The 17124-nt window shown below is 43.2% G+C and overlaps 1 protein-coding gene across 2 annotated transcripts in view; it reads left to right on the top strand.

The window, feature by feature from the left end:
• ADAMTSL1 (ADAMTS like 1) overlaps positions 1-17124 on the top strand; it is a 465616-nt gene that overhangs the window by 192211 nt on the left and 256281 nt on the right. The gene's annotated exons all lie outside the window — the stretch shown is intronic.

Genomic DNA, 17124 nt, shown 5'->3' with positions numbered 1-17124 from the left:
AGCTGGGACAGAGCAATGGGAACTCACCCTGTTGCGGGGCTTTGAACCAGCAACCTTTTGATTGGCAAGCCCAAGAGGCTCAGTGGTTTAGACCACAGCGCCACCTGCAGCCCTAGCATGGAATGACCACAAGTCCAGATGCCACACACTTGTTCCTTAAGTGCACCCAGAAGTTTTCGTGTCAACCCAGCAGCTCTTCTGTACCCCACAGCACAAAACCTGGCTTGTCAAACCGTTCACACCAGAATTATGGGTTGAGTTATGACAGTACTCTAAATCAGAAAGCATGTAAAAAACAGCAACCAACAATTCCCAAGTTATATGTTTGCTATCTAGGAAAACACTGGCATTATTTTTGGGCTTTTGCATTCTGGAAATGTTGTGTGTGCTGTGCAATATGGGTTTTCGTAAGATATTGCAGTGTAGTAAGATATTGCAGTGTAGACACAAATTAATGCATTGCTGCCCAGTCCGACACCTCGGGGAAAATGAGTGGCTCAAGAAATAGACCTCCATGGCAACTAAAAGTGACTGTAAATATAATTTATGCCTGATTTAAAACCCCTCCAGGGCACCCAAGTGAAGCAAAATGGCCTTATTATAAAGGAAAAATTGGTACCAGTGTCTTAGTCAGTTCTAATACTGTGGGATTTTTACAGTCCTGTAGAGCCTGTCAGTTCCTTAATTTCACCTGCTGCTCCACGCTGCCTGCTGATTTTTCCACCCAAAACCCTTGTGCAGGATATTCTTTCCAAATAGACTGCCATTCCCATGCCTTTGAAAATCAAGCCTTTGATATATTTTTATAGGGTTGGGGAAATATATATTTAAGTGTACTCTGTTAGCCTTATTGAGCTCTATTTTTGGGTCAATATTAAAAATGGTAATTTCATATCCAGCTTCTCGGAGCTTAACTGCTGCAGTTTACAGTTGGTGGTGACATCATAGGAAGCCACTGATGAGCTGACATTCTTTTATGATCTAGCCGAGTGTAATTGACTCTTTGTATCTCCTTATGTGCAGTGAAGTCCTGTGCTCATAAATGTTAATGAGTTATCAGCAAAGCGGGTAAGGGGGCGGATAGCCTTTCTGGAGCACAGTCTTTGTTTGCATGCCTTTACCTTATACTTTGATCTTTCCCCTTAATTGGCTAGAATGATAAAAGTGAAAATAGGGAGTTGGGTCCATTCACAAATCCAACGTTATAAAACGAAGCAGGCTTAATTGCAGTTGTTGTTGTTTAGTCATTTAGTCGTGTCCGACTCTTCGTGACCCCATGGACCAGAGCACGCCAGGCACTTCTGCCTTCCACTGCCTCCTGCAGTTTGATCAAACTCATGCTGGTAGCTTCAAGAATACCATCCAACCATCTCATCCTCTGTTGTCCCCTTCTCCTTGTGCCCTCCATTTTTCCGAACATCAGGGTCTTTTCCAGGGAGTCTTCTCTTCTCATGAGGTGGCCAAAGTCTTGGAGCCTCAGCTTCATGATCTGTCCTTCCAGTGAGCACTCGGGGCTGATTTCTTTAAGAATGGATAGGTTTGATCTTCTTGCAGCCCATGGGACTCTCAAGAGTCTCCTCCAGCACCATAATTCAAAAGCATCAATTATTTGGCGATCAGCCTTCTTTATGGTCCAGCTCTCCCTTCTATACATCACTTCTGGGAAAACCAGAGCTTTTACTATACGGACCTTTGTTGGCAAGGTGATGTCTCTACTTTTTAAGATGCTGTCTAGGTTTGTCATTGCCTTTCTTTAATTGCAGTAGCATCTAGCTATTAATCCAGACAGGCAGCTAGAGGTTTGCATGCATTTTTTTATTTATTCATTGCTCTTTGTTCCTTGGTTATGAGAGAAATAAATTAGGTAAAATAATACCTTTTACAGGGCCCGTTTCATTTGGTGGGTCCAAGCTTTCAAAAACTTGCATGCGTATACCAGCAAAAAGTTGCGTCAATAAAAGGTATCAGTTTACTTACTCCATCTCCTCCACATTCAGGGACCAGCATAACAACACACTGAACAAATCTTTGTTTTAGCAGCTTTCTTCCCCTCTCTTTATGATTCCCTAATTTTAATAGTTCAGAATTGTGGCTTTTTTTCCTCCTCTTCTTTTTTCCTGCTTGGCAAAAAAAAAGGACTCTTATTAGCCATGATTTTACAGTGCCATGGTTTCAAGTAAAATAGCAAAAGCGGCACTCAGGGCAATTATTACTATCAAGGACATATACCGCCCAATCATAACTTCAGACTAAAACAAAACAAAGCATGTGAAGCCAAGAGCTGCCACAAGATTGTTTTGTCACAAATGATTCCAATCTAAATATATAGAAAACGGTCTTCTGTGTAGGGGAGCATGTAGGAAATGGGAATATGTGGGTATGTGATTTATTTTAGATGCCCGTCTCCCTGATTAAGACGATGAATGTGTAAAAATAATAATATGTGGGATTTAACATTGGTCATTACATAGGGACTGGTAAATCGGTCAATTTTGGTTTCTCCCAGTTTCTCTTTTTTTTCATTCTTCAGTTCAGAGAACCGTATTTCTGTGGCAGATTGTGATTACTATTTTTAAAAGGTCCTCCTGAAAACTTGCCAGGGTTTTAACATTCATTTCTCCTAATATGCATATTTCCTTGCAAGAAATTTCCTCTGATATAATACATTTTGTCTGTTATCTTAACTCATATATATGTATTGTATTACACACCTTTTGCGTGCAATATTACACACAAATTGCCCTATTACACACATTTTCGTATGCATTTTTCCCCTTCTTGGAGAATTACATCTCAACATTCAGAGAAGTGCAAATTTTGAAGGATAACAGCATTTTGGTTCACATATTGCTTTGCCAAAGACGAACTGGGTAAGTTTGTATCACAAAGCATGCTAAACCACATTTGTCCCCCATCCATCCCTGTCATAAGTGGGCAGTCGACAATATATTGGACAATTGTTGTTAGCAGCTGAAGTAATGCATCACAGGTTCTCATTTAGGGGTCACCATGGGACAGAAGTGGACCGCTGAGGTCATTTGACCAGCCCATGAGCCGCCCCCAAACTGAGCCACCCCCTCAGGCGCTGCACTAAACTGGCCATCCAAACTAACCCACCCAGCAACAGTTAGGTGTCTTGGTTAACCCCACCACAACACGTGCTCTCCATGAAGGAGAACACACTTTCTCAGAATACGTTTTCTTTCTGTTTGTCTCCTTGTGAGATATCCAAGTTGTGTAATTCTGGTCTGTCCTGCCTGAATGCCACGCAATAAACAACAAGATGGAAAATAGGGTCATAGGCGCCAACTCCATGGGGCCTGAGGGGGCCCAAGCCCCCTCAAAAATTCGTTTGGGGGGGCTCTGCCCCCCCCCAATAATTTAAGAAAATTATTAGTTATATTATGCTTTGTAAAATCACAAAATTATGTTGGTATTTTTTATTTTCCTTGTTTGACGATAGTTACCTTTTAAAATACATTCAGTAATGAGTTAAAACAAAGCCACTCCCGATCTAGAGAGGGGGTGGGGTTGCGGGCTCTCGACCCATCAACAATCTCGCGGGGCTGGCGTCAGCCCCGCGAGAAGCGGGGATTCCCCCTAGCTCATTAATATTCACTGCCCACGGCGGCAGCCAATCGGCTGCCGCAAAGGGCGGGCCCTCACAGGTTCACTTAAGGTCGGGGCAGCCCGGGGCTCGCCCCTTTCGTTCCCCCAGCAGCAGCGGTTTGGAGGTCTTGGGCCCCCCCAATATTTTTTATAAGTCGGTATGGGCCCCCGCCCCCCCAATATTTTTTATAAGTCGGCGCCCCTGAATAGGGTACATGAGATTATCAGTCCAACAACTGCCACTGATTAGCCTTGCACAAGGTTTTCCATTCTGAAAAGTTGGTTTGGGTTAGGCCTCTCCTCTTTATTTCACTCAAGCTTGTGGAAACCAGGAATGCCACAAAGATTATGTGTTTGGCTCCTGGCTGTGCAAGACTGACAGGACCTCATTACAAAGGTTCCCAGATGAGTGCTGGCAAAGGTGTTTTTCACACATTCCCTTTCAGCCAGGAGGAAGTAGAATCTTGCTTTTAACAGCTTTCAGGAAGAAAGTCGAGAAGGCCATGCAAAGAGAGAGGAGTGTAAATCTGGGGAAATGTGACTTATCAACAGACTTAAATTTCCACTTTTTCTCTACCTCCCACTGGGTCCAGGGCAGAAGATCCTGTCTATCCTGCTGATGGATATGTCTGGAATGACACATTAGGCTCAAGTGGGTTGGGAGGGTTTGACTTTGTGAGCCAAGTTCATTTCTTCTACCAGGTGTGCCATTGCTCAGTGGCCCTATGTCAAGCATGTTTCCTTCAGTGCTGAGACTCAAATGTGAGGAATTGTTTTGCTTTGAGCATAGGCCTGCTTTGTGATGCACTGCCCTGGAATAGGAAGCAGTGCCTGTTCATGTGATAAATCCAAAGTAAGGGTGCAGTCCTAAACACATACTTAGGAAGAGTGTGCTTTGAGTCTTTTGTGCTCTGTCCAAACAAAACTCAGAGCCGTGAGCTCTGGGAGGTCTTAAACAGCATAGACAACTCTTTCATGGTGCCTGTTTTTCACGGTAAGAGTCTCAAATGTGGGCCTTTTTGTTCTCCCTGCTAAAATATATATCTCTTATCACAAATGTGCTCTAGCTTAACTCCAGTTTTGCACTGGAGAACAATTTTGTGCTGGAGATCCAGCTACGAGGGCCTTCTGGTGGTTCCCTCACTGAGAGAAGTGAGGTTACAGGGAACTAGACAGAACGCCCTCCCATCAGATGTCAAGGAAATAAACAACTGTCTTTTAGAAGACATCTGAAGTCAGCCCTATATAGGGAAACTTAATGTTTGATGTCATATTTTGTTTTAATTTGTTGGAAGCCATCCATAGTAGTTGGGGTAACCCAGTCAGTTGGACAGCCAATCAATCAATCAATCAATCAATCAATCAATCAGATGGTGATGATTAGGTTCCTTGTGTAGAGTGAGGATGGATTTGGGAATACAAATCAATGTGCAATATCCAGAACTCATACAACTCTTTCAAAGCTTTTTTGTTTTGTTTTTCATTGATACATGAGGTTGAACTGTGGCCAAACGTTGGTGCCCGGCATTAACCTGGAGAGCTCATTGGAAATCATTTGGTTAGCTACCTAGGCTTTGCAGGGAGCAGCAGTCGATGTAAGGGATAAATGCTCCCATTCAGTTTTAATGGAGAGAAATATGGCCCAATACAGTAATGGCTGGGTTTTGCTTTAACCTGATGATAGAGAGCCCACCCTTCCCTTCCCAGCTCTAGGGTAGAATATTATCTGTTTTATTTAATCGTTTCCTGCATTTCCACCACATTGAAACTGTTTAATCCATCAAGAGTAAAAAAGTGCTGCTTTTTGCATGGCAAGCACCTCTGCTGAAAAAAATTTAATATGGAACCCGATAGCCTCCAAGTTATTAACATTAACAATATAACTCTTTCCAATTCTTTTTTTTTTTTTAGCCTGTTGCTTTGCTTATAAATGCATTTTTTGTTACAACACAATAGTGCATTCATGTTCAAACTTGTATACAGGTAGAGTTCACTTTTTGCAAGAAACACAAACAAAAAAACCATATGTTTCAAATATTTCTCCAAATATCTTTTCCATTTATGTGCACGTGTTGCTGTGCTCCCAAAGCTTACCATTATCCCCTTGTGTTTTATAACAGAGTTTCCTGTATTCCTTCTTTGTATGTTTATAAATACATTTTGCAGTTTGAACTACTTTCTCTCTCTCTCTCTTGGCCAGCACTAACTTCTCAATCATTTTTCATCACTTTCACAGGATGTTGAACATTTCTAGATTTTCAAAGGACTGTTGTGATTTGTTTGAGTACCAGAGTGGCAGAACCATGAAGCCACAGAGAGTTAATCTACACAAACAGCAGGTTGCATTTGAAAGTCTGGACTGTACCACTTCAGACTGCAGATGGAGTAGCACATTGCATCCCTATATAAACTCCCTACACAGAGAAAACCAGATGTCAAAAAGATGTGTTTCAGTCCCATCTTTTTCCTAACAGCCTGTTGTTGTTGTTGTTTTATTATTTTGCTAAGGTTTTGTTTTTCAGCTTGGGAAAGCTTTCAGACGTGTGACTCTACATCTGCAGTCCTAAGTGGTACAGTTCAAGAACAGTTTTCCTTTCTCCCATGTGTGATTTCTTTGTTTGTGAGCCTGAACTTTATTTACATAGCAGTTGAACAGAACATCTGAAAACTTGAGGCCTGATGCAGGGCATTCTATATGTATGCAAGATTTCTAGGATTCACTATCTCTGCTGCTAAACAGGTCCTTTTTTCAGCTGGAACTCACTGGAACTCAGTTCTGGCACCTCTCAGGTGGGTGCCATTGCCATTATAGGAAAACAAGGGAGGTGTTCATGGTGAGTTCCAGCACCTCTTTTTTCTAGAAATATAGCGCTGCTGCAAAATAACACCAGAAACAAATGTATGGCAATGGTTCTTCTTGTTGGGCAAGATGGCCATAGGTCTTACTTAACAGAGGACAGTCCACTATCTGAAGGGCTGTCAGAGGAAGCGCCTATATCAGAAGATGACCTCTACTATTTGAGCTGCCTCGTCCAAGTTTGTTTGTTGATAGCAGATAGACTATGGTCTATCATGGCGTGTGACTGGACCTCCTATCCCTTTGTGCTGTACAACTGGGCAGAAAGGGTTGATACAGGTCCAGTCTGCCAGATACTTCCCAGCTCTTGAACCTCTTGGAGAGCTAGGATCTGGTATTTTCCCACAACGGGGGTCTCTCAGCCTTGGTTGGGCACACATTGGCATAATTACCTGCCTTCACACAATACATGCATAGCCCCTCTTTGTGGTGCTTCTCTCCTTCCTCCTCTACTGACAGATGAGGTTGAGCATTTCCCAGGGGTGCTGTCATGAGTGAGCCAGTTCCCAGTGAAGGTTTGCAGCCAGCTGAAGAAAGCAGCCAGGAACAAAGAGGGTTAACTGCCAGGCAGGATGAGCATCGGGCTCATTCCCCTTGGAATGCTGGTTGATAAGGGAATGTCTCAGAGCGGGCTGGAACCCAGCCAACACTCTTGAGAAGTGCAAACTGGCGGGGACAGAGAAGGGAACAGAAAAGGAAGCAGTTTGTCAGAACCTAAGAGTAGGTTAAGGGGAGGGATGTTAGACGGAAGCAAAACAAGAGACATAAGACGCAAAAGTTCTGTCTTCTGTAGAAACTGGAAGGAGTCTTCAGAAGGGTCATCGTGATTGATGATACTGGGAGGCTGTGTTAGAGCTGTCCGGGGCTATCTATTGTTTTGACAATAAATCATCCTTTTTAATTAACTATACTTACTGTGTGATCAAGCCAGGGACTGGACTCCTGACAGGTGCCAACTTGAAAAAACACGGGGGGTGGGGAAGCAATGTACCAATCTCAACATTCCTTTAAGATGAGAGAGTCTTGAGAGTGAACTTCACCTTTAAGAGCTGGCTGGAGTTGTGGGGATACTTTTTTGGGCATCTTTATAGCTTCTGCCAAGTTCTGAACTTCTTGCCCTGCTGTTGAATTGTGTCTCCTGAGCACCATTGCTGCTGAGTTTGCACCGTTACAAACAAGAGCCTCTATCTGTGTGTTCTGGGTGGGAGCCTGGACACATAACAGCAAGATGAGGAAATTTTAAAAACAACAACCAACAACCCTGGAATTTGGACAAAGATGATAATGTGGAATTACTGAATACCAAACAGATGAAACTGGACCAATATTTTTTTAGCTTCTAAAGGTCTGCAGAGTTCACAATCCCAGTGGCAAATCGCTTTGACCCACTGTATCTGGAAATGGGTCGGCGGATACCTTGTGTGTCTTAGAAAGTCGTGGTGGGGATGACAGTAGAAGCTCTCCAGATTGAAAACACCAGGCCCCCAAAGAAAAAGTGGAACTGCTTGAGAAACAGTATCTAGCCAGGCAGTCCAAACCATTTTTATGCAAAGCATGTTCTCCATAACAGAGAGCACGTGTTGTTGCGGTGGGGGGCCTGCAGCCACCCCACTGTTATTTGGTTAAAGGCCACGAGCTGTGATTGGGCAAAGGTGTGTTGCTGAGGAATTTGTTGTGTTGCAAATTGGTTGGAGAGATCAGAGGGCTTAAATACAGGGCACGCAGCCTGGGGCTTTCTCTTGGGCTGCAGAAGTCAGTTCTGTCCCTGGGGCAAGGACAGATAGCCGTAACGAATGCCTAAGCAACCACTCACGTGTGTGTATTTAAATAAAGTTGTGGCCAAATTCATGCCAAAAACCTTAAACAAAAATTTATGTGTGTGGTGTGAGTTATTGGGGTGGCTTGGGGACCTCGACACGCAACTAGAGCACACTGTTAAGAAGTTGGGGTGTCTGGCTATGGAGCAGAGTTTTAGAAATGCGTATACTAATTCTGAGCTGTGTTAGCCTCCGTAAGGAATAATCAGTACCTAAGAATCAAACAAGCGGGGATTTCCACTCAAATGAATAATGTAATATTGAAACTATGTGACATTGTAGTCGGTATATATTACGGGGTACCACTTTCACCTGCGCTTCCATGTTATAGACTAAATAGCACCATAAGATTACAGCTGGGCCTTCCATTTAGACAATGTAGATCTAAAATTAGGGAAGAGGATCTTGAATAAAAGACAGCCATTGAGAATTCTTCAAAATTTTGAAACCAGAAGGATTCTGTCCTTAGTGATGGGAATGAAAGCTTAATTAATTCAGAAAGAACATTCTGAAGACGCATTAGTCGGATCTGTGCCATGAGCCAGAAAGGAGGAGAAGCATCCTTACGTGAGCTCAAGTACTTCCTCACACAGCACATAATTAGTTTGTGGAATTTGCTGCCAAAATATGTTTTATTTATTCCCCTGCTTTTTACATCAGGGAACCCAAGGTGCCGCACATAGCATTGTTCTCAAGCAGTCTCCCACAAAGGCACTAGCCCAGTGCTGCTTAGTTTTTGCATGGTCGTGCCTTCGGATCATGACCAGAGACCCAGATATGGTGACAGTCACTACCTTAATAGTTTTTAAGTGGATAGGTAAAGGTAAAGGGACCTCTGTCCAGTTGTGACCAACTCTGGGGTTGCGGCGCTCATCTCGCTTTATTAGCCAAGGGAACCGGTGTACAGCTTCCGGGTCATGTGGCCAACATGACTAAGTTGCTTCTGGCGAACCAGAGCAGTGCACGGAAACGCCATTTACCTTCCCACTGGAGCGGTACCTATTTATCTACTTGCACTTTGACGTGCTTTCGAACTGCTAGGTTGGCAGGATTTTAAGTGGATAGGATATATCTATTAATGGCTAATAATCATGATGGCTGTATTGGCCATGAGGTTGGCAACTTGTTTTGAAACAGGATGCTTGAGCAGATGAGCCTTAATATCCTAATATTTTCTTCTCTGGAATTCCCATTCTGATGTTCTGAGTCATGTTGTACTCGTGCCTGTATAAGACATTTGGCTGTCACTCAGCAGTCACACACCCAGCTAACAGGGAAAATATGAGCACATCATTGCACAATGCCTAATTATGCTATTTTAAAAATATTTAAACTATATGCACAAACTGACAGTAAGCAAACTTACGTTAAAACCTTTCAGAAACAGAGAGTGTCAGCTTATTTAAATCTCTGTAAAGAGGCCATGCACCTTTTTGGATAATTACTTACATCAGAAGTATCTGAAGTGTTGGTAGTCATGCCTAGAGAAGGGAGGCGTGTTGCTCTACGCTATACTCAGATTATTCTCCATTGTGAATAACTTGAAATAATAATAATGATAATAATAATAGATATGACAGATCATCTTCCAAGGCCCTTCTTCGTATATCTCCTCCATGAGAGGTCTAGAAGGTCTGGCAACATGAGAACAGGGCCTTTTCTGCAGTGGCTCCTCGTCTGTGAAATGCTCCCCCCAGGGAGGTTTGCCTGGCACCTTCATTATCTATTTTTAGGAGTCAGGCGAAAATGTTCCTTTTCAGCCAGGCCTTTGGTTGACTGACATTCAATGCCATTTTAAAATTGGGAGGGGGGGGACATTCAATGCCCTTTTAAAATTGTGGGGGGGGGGAGTTATTGGGCTGTTTTTGTTTTTATTTTGATTATGTTTTTTATCCTGTGAATCAGCCTGATGATGATGATAATGATAATAATGATAATAATAATTTATTATTTATACCCTGCCCATCTGGCTGGGTTTCCTTGAGAACTGCAGGTATAGGGCAGTATACTTACATACATACATACATACATACATACTAAAATATTATAATAATATAATATAATATAATATAATATAATATAATATAATATAATATAATATAATATAATAAATATAATGCCCTGGATTTTCAGGAGTTTAGCATTTTTGCTTTCTTGTTTTTCAAACTTTTGTTCAAAAAAAGGAATATATATATTCTCACAATTATTTATTTGGGCTTGTGAAGTCTCTCTCTCATTCAGGACAGAAAGAAGGTGCAAGACTTAATTTTCAGGATCAGAAAACATTGTTAAACTACAGCTTGCGCATGAAAGGGTTGAAGCACTGCCAACTGGAACGCTAAATGCAGATGGCAGCTCCTTTTCATCTGGGCATTGGCATCCACTCAGCCCCCTCCGTTCACCCTTTGCCCCTCCACAGCAATCAGCACTGCGTGAGCATCGTGCCTTCCTTCCTAAGCAGGGCAGAAGCTTCCTGGGCTTTGAGGAAAAGACACCAGACCTCTCAAGAGATACATAGCCGCACCGGCAGCTTATCTCTTCTTTCTCGTATCCAAAAATGCAAGAAGGGCTTTTACACTCGCCAGAAGCTCGGCTCCCCCCTCGCCGGTCCTGGAAGGATCCTTTAAAAAAGTCCCATATGCTCAAAGACTTTGCGCCTGTTCGTTGGGGGATATAGGAAGCCCAGAGCACTTTTTCTTTAGATGTCTCTTTTATGAAGACCATTGATTCCCTGCTGGTGAGGCTCACTGTGGTGAGAGCCAGTGTGGTGTAGTGGTTAAGAGCGGTAGTCTCGTAATCTGGGTAACCGGGTTCGCGTCTCCACTCCTCCACATGCAGCTGCTGGGTGACCTTGGGCCAGTCATACTTCAAAGAAGTCTCTCAGTCCCACTCACCTCACAGAGTGTTTGTTGTGGGGGAGGAAGGGAAAGGAGAATGTTAGCTGCTTTGAGACTCCTGAAGGGGAGTGAAAGGCGGGATATCAAATCCAAACTCCTCCTCCTCCACTGACCTCCCAAAAAAGCAAAAATTTGACATTTTCCTACCAGGCAAAGATCATAAGATGACCCGGATGGTCGCCAGATTCTGTGTACAGATCTGTAGGCGCAGACTATCCACCGACCCAAACTAGTTCGTTAAGAAAATCCCCAGACTCGGTTCCATGGGTGACTCTGGGTCATCTCTCTACGCTTATCACATTTATAAATTTTAAATTTATTGCTGTATATTGTTTTAAATGTTTGTTTTCCTTTTGGGATTGTACCCCCAAGTATGTTTTATAAGCTGGTCTCCGACCATAATAAATTATCTATCCATCTATCATCTATCATCTATCATCTATCATCTATCTATCATCTATCCATCTATCTATCATCTATCTATCTATCTATCTATCTATCTATCTATCTATCTATCATCTCTGTCTGTCTGTCTGTCTGTCTATATCTATCTATCTATCTATCATCTATCTATCTATCTATCTATCATCTATCTATCTATCTATCTATCTATCATCTATCTATCTATCTATCTATCTATCTATCTATCATCTATCTATCTATCTATCTATCTATCTATATCTATCTATCATCTATCTATCTATCATCTATCTATCATCTATCTATCTATCTATATCTATCTATCTATCTATCTATCTATCTATCTATCTATCTATCTATCTATCTATCATCTATCTATCTATCTATATCTATCTATCTATCATCTGTCTATCTATCTAGCCATCTATCTATCTATCACCAGACCTCTGGCAGGATGCTGGAGCCCTCCTGATTGCTTCTCAAAGCTGCGCTTTTCCTAAGCCAGGCAAAAGCTTCCCAGGCTTCGGGAAGGCCGGCACCAGGGAAACATTTAGGGAACTAGCCTATAGTCCCCCTAGTCCACTGACCACACGCCACTGAGTGGCAGGTTCTGCATCCTGGAAGGAGATGCCCTGCTCAGCTTTGAAAAGCATTGCACACAGGTAGGCAAACTAAGGCCCGGGGGCCAGAACCGGCCCAATCGCCTTCTCAATCTGGCCCGCGGGCGGTCCAGGAATCAGCATGTTTTTACATGAGTAGAAAGTGTGCTTTTATTTAAAATGCATCTCTGGGTTATTTGTGGGGCATAGGAATTCATCCCCCCCCAAAAGAAATATAGTCTGGCCCCCCACAAGGTCTGAGGGACAGTGGACCGGCCCCCTGCTGAAAAAGTTTGCTGCCCTATAGCATTGCATATTGCCTCTTTCAACAGTGGCCTTTCCCACTGGGAGAAACCAGCATGAGAATGGCTGGTTATCTGATGATGTACCCCAAGCACCTCTGTCCACCATCCAGCAACACCGCTCCCTCCACAGCCTTTCTGAAAAGGCCATGGAGAGAGTTGCCAGTTGCATGGCACCCCAATGGCTCAGAGCAGTTTCATGCAACACCTCTCATTTCCACCCATTCGCCAAAAAGGAAACAGGGTGAAAGAAAGTAAGAGGGGGAAGGAAAAGGCTCTCATTCTGCTGCACGTTACCCCATAATCACCCTTGAAAGAAAGAAAAATGGTTTCCTTCCCTCGCCTTATAACAATAAAACAAGTATAGGCAGTGTTGCAGACTTATTTTGATGTGCCTGGGGGTTTTCATTACAGTGGTACCTCAGGTTACAGACGCTTCAGGTTACAGACTCCGCTAACCCAGTAATATTACCTCAGGTTAAGAACTTTGCTTCAGGATGAGAACAGAAATCGTGCTTTGGCAGTGTGGCAGCAGCGGGAGGCCCCATTAGCTAAAGTGGTGCTTCAGGTTAAGAACAGTTTCAGGTTAAGAATGGATCTCCGGAACGAATTAAGTATTTAACCCAAGGTACCACTGTATTTCTGCTGGTTCATTCTGAAAGGGAAAGTTGAGCAGTGAACGAGTTAAAGAAATCGGCAAGGCAAATATATTCCACGAAAAAGTGAAAAGGAAACATTTCTGCTGACCTAAGGCTTTCTAAAAGTTTGTTTCTCTAATACCTATAAGTGGGGCCTATACTGACCTGGCAGTGTCTTGTTCAGATTCTGTGAAAGATTTCCTCACATCAGGAAGCAGCTGCATCTTAATTTCTAACTCCCTGAAGTTTAAGTTTAATTATTTCTCTTTAAAAGAAAAAAGAAAATTCATTAACCCGTATTGGGTCAAACTGACAAAGTGCACCAAAGGAGCTGATAAAGGGGAAACTGTGATGTCCTGAAAAATTACTGAAGTTATAGAACTTATTCCTCGCCCCCCATCACATATAAAGGTATGGATTGAATTCACACCTAATACTGGACCTGAACTTGCTTGCTGGTCTTGTAGCTTGGCATGCATCGCTGAAGTGTTGCGTATATTTTCCAGACAGGTGTGCAGAACTCCGTGAATTGGATATGAAAAAATAAAATTCCTCGTACATATGGTTATGAAGATGCTTTAAAAACATTCAGGGAGGGAAAGGGTGGAATTAAACCATCCAAGAATTTTATATTTCATTTCTGTGCTATTTGGAAGGGAGGGTCCCAATGTTCATGCCCCTATCTCAAATCCCACCCCCAGAAAAATCATATATCACTATTGTTTCCTGTTTGCCCACCTGTCTCCTTTGGTCATTACTATTCTTTGAAAACAGGGCCATTAAAAAAAAAAATAATTACTGGAACTTCAATGGTTCCAGTAAATAGCAAAATTTACAAAAGCAATATCAAAATCAGAAAGAAGTACAACGGCAATGCATATGTCGCATTTATAGATGTGTTCAAACTGCACTGGTGGTGCTGAATTAGCTCCACATTGTGCATGATCTTCATCTTAATGCATTTCATATCCTAACACAATGTCGCTTCCAGCCCAACACCTACGATTTGATACTTTCTTAACTTTCGGGCGTATAGATGACCTGGTGGTAACTCACCCCATTGTGCATAGAACTCCAGTTGTCCTGGTGAGGAGACTGACCTGATCAGACTGCTGCAGCTGAACAGAAATCCAGGGACACAGGGGAACTGCAAAGTTGTTCTAACCAGCTTACAAAGTGATTGCATGTGCACCATGCCATAGCAACACTTGATAAATGACTGTATATATTTACCAGGACGCGGGTGGCGCTGTGGTCTAAACCACTAAGCCTCTTGGGTTTGCCGATCGAAAGGTCAGAATTTTGAATCCCCGTGACAGGGTGATCTCCCGTTGCTCTGTCCCAGCTCCTGCCAACCTAGCAGTTTGAAAGCATGCCAGTGCAAGTAGATAAATAGGTACCGCTGTGGCGGGAAGGTAAACGGTGTTTCCATGTGCTCTGGTTTCCGTCACGGTGTTCCGTTGCACCAGAAGCTGCTTAGTCCTGCTGCCCACATGATCCAGAAATGTGTCTGCAGACAAATGCTGGCTCCCTCAGCCTGAAAGCAAGATGAGTGCCGCAACCCTATAGTCACCTTTGACTGGACCTAACCATCCAGGGGTCCTTTACTTTTTCATTTTTAATATATTTACCATCTAGCGTGTTCTAAAGACTTGAACACTGCCTGTTATTTTGTTCAAAATGTGGGAGATTGTTTATTTGTATAGCATATGCACAGTGCTTTGCTCATTGCAACCTACTATCTGAATGGTATCTCATGCCTTTGCCAGAGTACTCTACAGTGTGGTATAGTGGTTAAGAGCAGTGGACTTGTAATCTGGTGAACCGGGTTCAATTCCCTGCTCCTCCACATGCAGCTGCTGGGTGACCTTGAGCTGGTCACACTTCTCTGAAGTCTCTCAGCCTCACTCACCTCACAGAGTGTTGGTTGTGGGGGAGGAAGGGAAATGAGAATGTTAGCTACTTTCCTTAGGGTAGTGATAAAGCAGGATATCAAATCCAAACTCCTCCTCCTCCTCCTCCTCCTCCTCCTCCTCCTCCTTCTCCTTCTTCTCCTTCTCCTCTCTTCTTCTTCTTCTTCTTCTTCTTCTTCTTCTTCTTCTTCTTGAAATTCCCCAACACTTTCATATCTGGGAGAGGGGGAGTTACGTTGTGTGGGTACAAATCTATAACATCCAACATGCATTTTTGGGGTTGGAGGGAACTGTAAAGGATTTATATCCCTACAAGAAAAAAATGTCAAAGTTGGTTAATATTTCAAACATTATTTAGTGGGGTTTATCACCATATGGCTTCCTTATTTAACTTTCCCTTTACATGGACAAGGGGTTCTTCATGCATGGTAATATAAAACAGGTTTACCTCTTCTCCTTTCTCACGTATTGGAGAGAAGGCTTTGGATGGAGTGCCAGAAGCCTGCCCACTGCATTGATTTCAAGTTCCCTCTTTTACACAGTAGTTTCTGTTGGGTCTGTGGGCTCCCCGGTTCTCTTGCTTCACCAAGCGCTATTCAATATGCAGAGCTCGCTTTCAAATGAGGCAGAAGAGCCAACGTGCTGGAAAAGAAGGGAACCGGTAGATGAAAAGTGGAGAGAAACCCCAGCAAGAAACCCTTGTATAAAACAGACCGTTATCATTAAACATCAGCCCTATAATCCATCAACCCAGTAAATGTAGGAAGCACACAACAGCCAGTGCTACGCTGACTGAGATAAGAAGGTAGTGCTGTGCCAAAACCTGTCCTCCATTTGCTCAAAAGTTTTCTTCCCCTAGAAAAGAGGCGGCTTCTTCTTTCTGCTTCATTTGCAGGGTAGAATTCCTTCATACTTGCAGTGGATATGGGGCTATGAGCTTAGCTCCTTGTTGCAAGGTGGCCAAGGCTAGCGTGTGTATTCAGGGGCGGAGGAAGGGGGATGCGGGCCACACCAGGTGTTACCACTGAGGGGGGTGACAAAACGCTGGGCAGCACTCACCGTGGGGCCTGCAGCGCACCTGAGCCATGCGTCTCTCCTGGGAGTGAGAAGGTGGCTTGGGCACCTGCAGGCTCCACGCTACCCCAAACGGTCCTCCCACTGCCTCCTTCCCAGCTGTAGGGCAGCTGTAGGGAGACTCTAGAGGCCCTGCAGTGTGCCCCGCCCCTATGGATGGCTCACCCCGCCCCTCTGGACGGCTCACCCCACCGTTGGGCACGCCTACCCAAGTGCCTGAGCGGCTTCCTCCACCGCTGTGTGTATTCAGTGTTTTGCAGCCTCCCCAGGTGCCCTGCTTACTTTTGTGGGGCAAGGGGAGGGGGCAGACATATAGGAGACAATATCATCTGATATGGTTCCCTGGGTTTTAATGAAGTTATGTGGGAAGCTAGGGAGCATAGCTGTCAACTTTTCCCTTTTCTTGCGAGGAATCCTATTTGGAATAAAGGAATTTCCCTTTTAAAAAAGGGAACAGTTGACAGCTATGCTAGGGAGTCTTGACTAACAAGCGCCTGAGATCAGTGCAGTTGCTGATTTTGTTTTCAAAACAAGTTCTTCCTTTTACCTTAAAAAAAATATCTTTCCACACTGATTTGTTTTTTAATGATTTTTTATTATTATTACTTTCAAAACACTGATCAGCAGCCTAGTAGATAGCTTCCCATTCTTAGAGGGAAAAGGGCACAATAGGGTTTACTGGATGTTCAGATATCTAGGATGACTGCAAAATGCAGACCACTAGAGTGATAATTTATAGAATGAGAGGAGCAATACTCAAAATTTCTCAGCCACCTGAAAAGTAAGGTAGTTGAAACAAGAAAAGCCACAGGAGTTTCACTGAAATTTTCTCCCCTCTTTCATAATTTTCAAATTCATTTTCTTATTTATTCATTGGAAATGATTGACATTTTCAGCACAGCAGTATCTTTAAAGCGGCATGTACAGGCAAATCTGTATGCATTTTCCTGGCCTGATCAACACATACTAAATGTTGCGCTTTAAGAAACTTGCCACTA

The sequence above is a fragment of the Podarcis melisellensis genome (genome assembly GCF_964234715.1).
Source record: "Podarcis melisellensis genome assembly, chromosome: 17".
Lineage (NCBI taxonomy): Eukaryota > Metazoa > Chordata > Lepidosauria > Squamata > Lacertidae > Podarcis > Podarcis melisellensis.
The sequence above is the reverse complement of the archived record's forward strand: the minus strand, read 5'-3'. Positions and strand labels throughout refer to the sequence as shown.